This window comes from Ixodes scapularis, unplaced genomic scaffold (genome assembly GCF_016920785.2).
Source record: "Ixodes scapularis isolate PalLabHiFi unplaced genomic scaffold, ASM1692078v2 PGA_scaffold3__209_contigs__length_174095766, whole genome shotgun sequence".
NCBI classification, from domain to species: domain Eukaryota; kingdom Metazoa; phylum Arthropoda; class Arachnida; order Ixodida; family Ixodidae; genus Ixodes; species Ixodes scapularis.
Genome location: NW_024609868.1, coordinates 52006725 through 52015275, shown reverse-complemented (window position 1 = coordinate 52015275; position 8551 = coordinate 52006725). Strand labels below are relative to the sequence as shown.

General features: G+C 41.9%; 2 non-coding genes across 2 annotated transcripts; both read right to left on the bottom strand.

Moving 5' to 3' along the window:
- Positions 1-4143: 4143 nt before the first annotated feature.
- On the bottom strand, positions 4144-4215 carry Trnah-gug. Its single transcript has one exon. It is a non-coding gene; the product is annotated as a tRNA-His (tRNA).
- A 1623-nt stretch (positions 4216-5838) lies between these two features.
- Positions 5839-5910, bottom strand: Trnah-gug. The gene has a single exon. It is a non-coding gene; the product is annotated as a tRNA-His (tRNA).
- Between the last annotated feature and the right edge of the window lie 2641 nt (positions 5911-8551).

Sequence of the window (8551 nt, the reverse complement as noted above, 5' to 3'; positions counted from 1 at the left end):
CTTCTTTTAAAGACGTCCTGTTTCTGTCCCAGTACTAGCTGTTTTATCCTTTCAAGTATTTGTGTTCATGTAGCTGATATTACTGGACGAACCATAGGTATTATTGGTTTTGTTTTCACTTAATGTATATTATTGAGCACGCGTCCTTCTCGAAACATCGTCTGCTTTTGGTGCGACCGGGCGGTGAGCTTGAGCCAATAGGGAGTTTCCGTAGAGCGTTTTCGCCATTTCGCAACGTTTTCCGCAACCCGCTACGGTACCCGGAACTCTACAGTCAAGGCTATCGGCGCGCAGGCGCAGTAGCAACTTCTTCGTTGCGGATAGCTTAGCGGAGGTGGGAAGACGGTCTACGAAAACTCCCTATTGAGCCTGGGCTGCTGCCGCCGTCTGTCGGTTGTTGCGCCAGTCGGAGGGTGCGTGGATAGCAGACGAGCGCCGCAGGTAGGAAAAATCAGTTATACCGGTTGTGTTGTTTTTTACCTTTTACTCAGGTAAGTTTGCTCTTTGAAATTTTGATGCGAAGCTTTTACCTTCGCGCACCTCCGCGGTAAATCGTTGTGCCATATGTTACCAAGTCGATCTCTGTAGCCACTTTAAAAGCTTCATCCGGATTTGTGGGAACGCTGTGAAACTGATGCTTTCAGATGCTCGTTTTTTTTTTTGTTTTCTTCACGTACAGTTGAAGAATGGAATTGGCTACCCCGTAATATTTTTTCAAGGATTTACAATTACTTTTTTTTTATATTTCTTAAAAGAACGTTTCGATGATTTATTTTTTATGTTATTATTATTTTATTAATAATCAATTTTATTGGTGCTTGTACATTTTTGTGTATTCCCGAGTGCAGCATACATATTTCTTTGTAACTTCGTGCATATTTGCCTATTTGTACCATTATCACTGTTCTGCAGTTATGCCGTCTGGGCGCTGTAGGTAAAACTAAATAAATAAATAAAAACATGGACTTCGTTGTGACCAAAGCGTCGAGGCTATGTCCGGACTTCCGGGAAAACAAGGCTATGCCTCAAAAACGAAAGGCACGCAAGACACGTTCGTTCGGCCTAACCATGTCTATTCCGGGCATTCCGAAAGCGACCGGAAAATAGACGTTCTCACCTCTGAGCCCGTCTCTCATTTGCATCTGCAGTTGGTCGGTTCCCACGGAAGCGTCCAAGTTCGAAGTTTGTGGACACAATCGATCGGTCGGACCCGCTCCGCGTCGTTCTCGGAGAGGGCGAGGCGTTTAGGATCATGCGGGTCAGTGACGGTCACCGATCGTTTAATTAGAGGGACGAGTGGCACTAAACTTCGCTTCTGAAAACCAATGGGCAATTTGATACCTCCCCTCCTGAGATATTCAGAAGCCTAGTAAGAAGACGGGGCCAATGGTCATTTTAATTTTGATTCCACTCCTAATATATTCAGAAGCCCAATAAGAAGTCGGGGTCTTTTTCTTAAACTGCCTTCAACATGAATTACCCTAACTGTGGTCCTACCAAAATATGCTCACCTTCTATGTTTGTTATTACCATCCAACTCGCCGTAAAGTAACTATAGACCCTCACAGCAAAAACCGCAGGATGGTACTTATTGCGCTCATGCTTGTTGCTTATGGTTATTCGTTTGGCGGCTATCTCAAACGGCAATCGCGGCATCTGATTTGCTTCGGAGCGATGATAAGATGCTAGTAACTATAAAATATTTCTGAAGCTTTCTTTTAGAAAATGTATGCACTCTCGGGACTAAAAAGAAAAAAAAAAACAGTGTACGGGCATGGGGAGGAAATGCGGATATTTTATGCGTTCACTGTTACTCCAAATGTCGTAGAGTAAACTGTTATCTAGTGAAGTATTCAGTTTGCCATTGTTTTATTGTCAATATTAATGAAAGAGCGAATGAATGAAACCGTACAAATATGTGGTGTCTTTTTCTGGTACCATCACGTACTGAAAAACGCGCCACATATTTGTCACGTATACGCAATTTTACTCAACTCTCTCTGTCGCGTATGAACAATTTTTGCGGATCATTGCTCTCCACGTCTGTCCTCGAAAACTAACTTCCGGCCGACTATAAGGATGCCGCCTTCAAGATAAAACTCCGCCACCAAGAAATCTAAAGAATGCTTTCTCTCAACTTTCAAAACATTGGTTGGTTTACTTCCTGCGCAGCCATAATTTAATTAGATGCAGGGAGGGACAGTTCCGACCACGCAACGTCAGCATTTGACTGAAGGGAGACACAGCAAGGCACTTTGCCGGAACTGAAAAAGCTTGTCGTTCGAAACCTCGGCCTACGAGCGAGCGCAGAAGCAGTCGAGGCAGAGCGGAGAAGGTGCGACGCAAATAAACCCATTTTCGACGAGATCCTTCTCGGCCTTTGTGGCGTAAAAAAACGGCGGGAAGTATTTTTGGATATAGTCGTCTTCATTCCCATTGGAACGAGAAACTCATGCGACGAAAGATTATACGAAGGAAGCGAAACAGAGGCGCAGAGAGCAGGCAAGCGACTGTGTCGTCTGCTCGCCATTTTCCCATTTCCCCGTTGGATGTTTTAGAAAATCACTTACAACATTTGAATAAAATATATGTTCGTTCTAAAAGTTACATCTGGTCTGTATTGCTACCTCTACATTTGGGTAGAGACCGAGAATACGGCAATGCGCAAATTGCATTCCTAATAAAAATTAAAAAAAAACTGTAAATTGTTTTCGGGGACACGCTGTAGATTGCCCACGGCAGGGTAACTGCGTGGGTGTGTCACACGCCATAGAACAAATTTTCAATTATGTTGCGAGGGCTGGGGGCACATAACGGAATGCCGCCTCGATGGTTTCGAGGCAAGGAAGAGGCCTACGAACCGCCATGTGGTCAGATTCAGACTACCGCGGAAGAGTTCGTAACCTAAACGGAATTTCGCGTTGTCGTGGAAGTGGGAGTTGAAATAGCTGACATTGGGCCGTCGTAGTATTATTTAATTATAGAGCTTGTTTTCTTGCTGCACAAATGTACGGTATATGAAGTACGGTATGACTGTCTGACAAGTGCCATATTTATGAATGACGCTTGCACCTTTGCATTTATTTGCATTATAAAAATATTTATGAAGTCCACTCTAAGAAGTGCCTGCGCATCTACTTACCCACAAAACACTCAAAGAGCCAATCTCGGCGATGTACGAAATCAGCTCAGCGAATGATGAGGCGGAACATCTGCTTAGACCTAAAAATTAACTCTGCACTATGGCATTACGGAATGCGAGCATGGCGCTTTGTATTGCGTAATACTTCATACTTCATTTTTAGCTGATTTCCTAGATCGCAGAGATTGGCTCTTTGAGTGTTTTGCGGGTAAGTAGACGCGCAGGGATTTCTTAGAGTGTAGGAGCAAAACCTAAGTAAATTACTGAGGTTTGTATACGTCTATATAAGTTCGTATAGGCCTAAGGAGGTTGGGGTTACTATGTGTTTAAACAAGTTGGTATAGGTCTAAACCAATGATCTCCAAACCGCCGGCCCGCGTACGTCTTCCGACGGGCCCGTGGCTGGCCGTTTTCTTTCCCATAAAGCCCGGCCCCCGGCCCGCTTAAGACCCGCTGCTTGCGTTGCAAAAAGAAGTGCGCGTTAAGAAACAGCGCCGCGACGCGCTTCTAATGCGCTAACTAAGATATCAAAAACGTGAGAGAACCTGCATCGTAAGCGGGTGCTCTCGCCAAATTATAATTGAACATTCTCATCACCAGCATTACCATCCTTAGACCCTTTACGTCTGTGTAACTATGTTAAAATTCCATTGCCTTCTTGTGTACATTGTGCTTAGTGTCCTCTGTCGCAACTATTGCATATTGTCAGCATTCGTTTTATCGTTCTAATTAGTATTTTTTACCTCAGGGATGTGCCAAGGTTTCTATACGCTTTGATTAATGACTGGTCACCTTTCTTCGCCACAGTATTGTGGATCGCTAAGTCGGCCCCTTAGCCAAAAAGTTTGGAGACGCCTGGTCTGAACGAATGATGGGAAGGACTAACTTATAAACTCGTGAGTAGCGCCACTCTAGTGAGAAACATCTTTTATTATTACTTATTGAGCGGAAATTACAATATTTTCACTATATGGCATATAAAACAAAAACAAAAAAATATTTGCCGTAACCAGGATTCGAACCTGGGTTATTGCGGCCACAACGCAAGGTACTAACCACTATACGATCACGGCATCTCGGAGGACGGGAGAAACGTAAACCGGTCTGCATAAAAGATCGCAAAAGTTGCTTGGTTATCTTGGGGGTTGGTTTCCTTCCTCTGGGCCGAGGTGGCCATTTTTGTCATTATCAAACATGGATCCAAAGTGCTGCTTGCGATAGCTGCAAAATGTTCTTGCGTTGACGGATGAGAACGATATCAGAGGGGAACGGATACGCCATCCTAGGAATTTTATTCAGGCCGATTTATGTATGGCAGGAGAGACGGTTAATAAGCATGGCAAAGTGGTTAACATTACACATGATTATTACCGAAGACGACGGATACCAAGAGGTGTGCTTGTCCCTTTTCTCCTTGTCGTCAATCGTCTCATGTTGAAATTATGTGTAACATTCGTGGCACATTTTTACACTGTTTCGCGCTTCCTGCCCAACTCGTAGTGCTTCCTGTCTTACCAGGGTTTTAAAGATTTGTGTTAAATACCAGACTTTTTTTATTTATCTTCAAAAGTTCACTTTACATGTACGCGAATCGATGACTTTTACCTAAACACTGAATGGTAGGTCAAGCAGAAATTGTGTGTGCCTGGTATTCCTTTAGTTTTATTCTGGCCTTTATTTTCATGTATTACAGTGTGGGAGTTACGTTGTGCGCCTCATAGCGTGGACTGTACCATTTTTTTTTGTGGGCACAGGAAAATGAGGAATTACTACTACAGGTGTTAATATTAGGAACACAATTATTCAAATTTGAAACTACAAAGAGAAAGACGAACAAACGTTTTCACAGTACGACTCTCAATAATTTAACTTAAGGTCGATAGTCGACCCCATGGATCGCTCGCTTTATAATGTCTTGCTGGAACACATGGTCAGTCCACTTTCCCAGCCATATGTCAGCAGGAGACCAGAAAGCCCAGAAAGGTGAGCATTCGCATAACCTGCCTCATTTGTTTGCAACGAGATAAAACTACTGTTCCGAAATAGACCTTGTCGAACTCCCCATCCGGTAATATCACTCAAAACAAAAAAGAACAGTGCCCGGCATCTGCATCACATTCCGAGCAACACGCCCTGGCTTTGTGTAAATGATTGGGGGAAAGAATAGAAATCATAACATAAAGAGAGGCAAACGCTACTGTGAAAACAAAATAAAATAAAAAACGGTGCTGGCCGCAGTGATATGAAGCTTCCTTCATCTGTATGCGCATCGCATGTGCATGTAAATTTGCTGCTGCATTTGGAGAAATGTATGCATTTCTCTTATTTTATTTATTGATTGTCAGTACTTTTTACGTAGGTGTGATTCCTGCCCCTTTATCAACTCTTTATTTACCTTTTTCCTTCTTCAGTACGAAGTAGAAAACCAACCCAAATCACTTTTCATAAAAATATACGTAATATTTATATATATAAAAGGGTTTATTTGCGTCCCACATTTTTTGTCCCTTAGCTTAGTTCCGCCAGTTTTATCGCTCAATACACCGTTATGTTTATGAGTCGATTTCAGCGCGAAATCTGCATGATTCATATTCGATTTTTATTGAGTATTCCTGGTGGTGTTGTTGTTGTTGTTTTTGTTTTGTACAGAGCCATAGATATCTTAAAATTAGAATAAAAAATAAAAATAAAACAACTGCCGTGACCAGGATTCGAACCTGGGTTATTGCGGCCACAACGCAAGGTACTAACCACTATACGATCACGGCATCCCGGAGGACGGGGAACTGCGCAAACCGGCCTTCACAAATCAGTCAGTACGTGAGACGTTTTCTGTAGCTGCGGTTTCCTTTCCCACGATTAAGATGAAAATATTCGCCCTTTCGTGGCTTAGTGCCAACGTGCAGAGGCCGATCGCTCGAGAAATTATCTCTAAACCGGCTCAAATTAACAATATTGCTGAAGAATAAACATGGCACGTTGGATACCCAGATGGGATGCACACGATGGCATATGGGGCGTTTCACCAATTCAGAATAATTTAAAGAAAACGTATCAATCGAAATAAACAAAAATTCAGAAATTTCTCCGGAATAAAGTGGTCGACCGCGATTGATGTCAGGATGCGAGTGGAAAGTAATAAGTAGTAAATTAATTACTTAAAAAGCACCAATTCACGTTTGAAATATTTACCTCGGCCAGCACATTTCAATTAATTGCCCGTCGTTAAAATGCGCAATAGATTCCGCGCTACCAATTTTCTCGAAAGTTTAATTAGGACACTCCGATACCAAAAATTAAACCCAAAGAATCGACAGAACTTTCACTCCGAAGCAACGTCAACGTTCGCAGCGGATGCGTGCGGCGAGTCGCCGTGAGTCCATCTGACAGCGCCCAAAAAAAAAAAAAAAAAAAAGCATGTTTCTCTTTTTCTTTTTTTCGGACACGCAGTTATTGGCACTCTTTCCCCATTACTTTTGGTTGGATGGATTATATATACACAGCCTTACTTTGGCAAATAATAGCGCGGAACAGAGTTTAAGAATTGCTCGAATTCCAACAACAATCGCGTATTTTTTTACAACTGGCCGTGTATTTATAATTGAAATGTACAGGCCAAAGCGAATAGTTCATTAAAGTTAATTAGTAAAATCTGAGATATTTGGTTAGTGATCACTTTACGTGCTCTGCCGGGCGTCTGTCATGGTCGGTAACGTTATTCCGAAAGAATAACTTCTTTAAATTAAATCTCATTTTTTCAAATATTCCAACATCTCGACACTATAGGTATAAAACGTCCGAATTAAGCCTACTGCACGCTCAGGGTCCGTTACATGGCGATTATGGTTATTTTCGAGCTAAATTAAGCGGACGCCGGTCACATGGCGTCACCAGTAAGCCGTGTTCACGTGACAATAACCTTGTGACGGCGTGACGTCAGGTGACATCACGTAACACCATGAGGTCGCGTGACTCTACTTCACGTAACGTGACTCACGTCACGTCACGTGACAATGTAACTTGACAGCTACGCCACGGGGCACCAAAGCGCCCCGTCTTGTGGTCGTGGGACGACGTAACCCGTATTGGCACCAACCACGCGATCGTTGTACGATCGTTTGTCATTTTGGTGACAACCTTTCCCGACGCTCAAGACTTAGGAACCGACCCATAAAACCATTCTTTAAACCTGCTTTCAGTCGTTGGTGAACCGAACCGCAATTAACGTGTTTCCACATTGTGTCTCGTCCTTTTTTTTTTGCGTAATTTGTTGGGGTCTTAATGGTCTGTCTTTTCCGGGGCTATAGAAGTTCAGCTTACAAATTAATTATTATAATCGGTGTATCAGTTACTTGTGGGGAAATGTTAGGAGTTTTAAATGTACCAACTCCTTTATCGATACATTTGTCGTTACCGTTAAAGAGAGTAACCAAATTTCATTGAAGTATTAAAAAAAAGCATTGGATTAAGGCGACGCCGTGTATTTTGATTTCCAAAGATGGGAGAACCATCAGTACAATCATGTTTGCAATTAACAAACAATTTAACATATGTATCCTGGGCATGATGTACACACGCAACGCTCGATCATGATTCAAAGGCGAGCAGAGTTATACAAGGTGTTACAGATTAAAAAAGCCGCGAAAGGTACACTAATGCGGTTTGTGTAGGTGACTTATACGGCTGGGGGGTCTAGGGAATAACCCTAACGAATAGTTCGTAATTAATTAAAATATGTTAATTAATGTTTTATTTATAACAGATAAATATTAGGCTCTGTTTATTATGCCCCACTGGCCGTATAACTTATCTCCACAAACCGCATTAGGGGAGCTTTCACGGCTTTTTTAAACGAATTCCTTAAGCTTAAAACGAAACACCCTGCATACTAAAAACAATTATCATATTCAAGCAAGATCTCTAAACCTTTCGAAATATACACCGAAGCTTTCTGAAAAGGATAAATAACAGATTTGCTATAAGTTATAAGTTGGATGCCTCAAAAATGCCCTCCTGTTGGAACTGCAAAGCTAAAGCAAACATAACAAAATATATTTAGCTTAAAAATAAAATATAAAATATAAACAATAACGTGAGGTAGATTGTGCCCCCCTTCTAAGAAACTAAAACAAAACGAAAAACCATGATATTCGGCAGCTAGAGGGGGAGGCAAAATACGATAGGATGGAGGTATTCGTTCAACCAGCCAGTTTTCAGGTCTAACTACTCGAAACAAAATTTCTGTCCTATATACCATACTCGTTGTCACATTCAGAGAAACAAAAAAACAAAAAAAAGTTGTGCATGTTATTCATGAACTACTTGAAGTAGCTTTTACAAGATTTGGTTGTTGGACGAGAGAGCTATGATTTTGGTGCTAGAAACGACGGTAAGCTAATCTAAGATAAA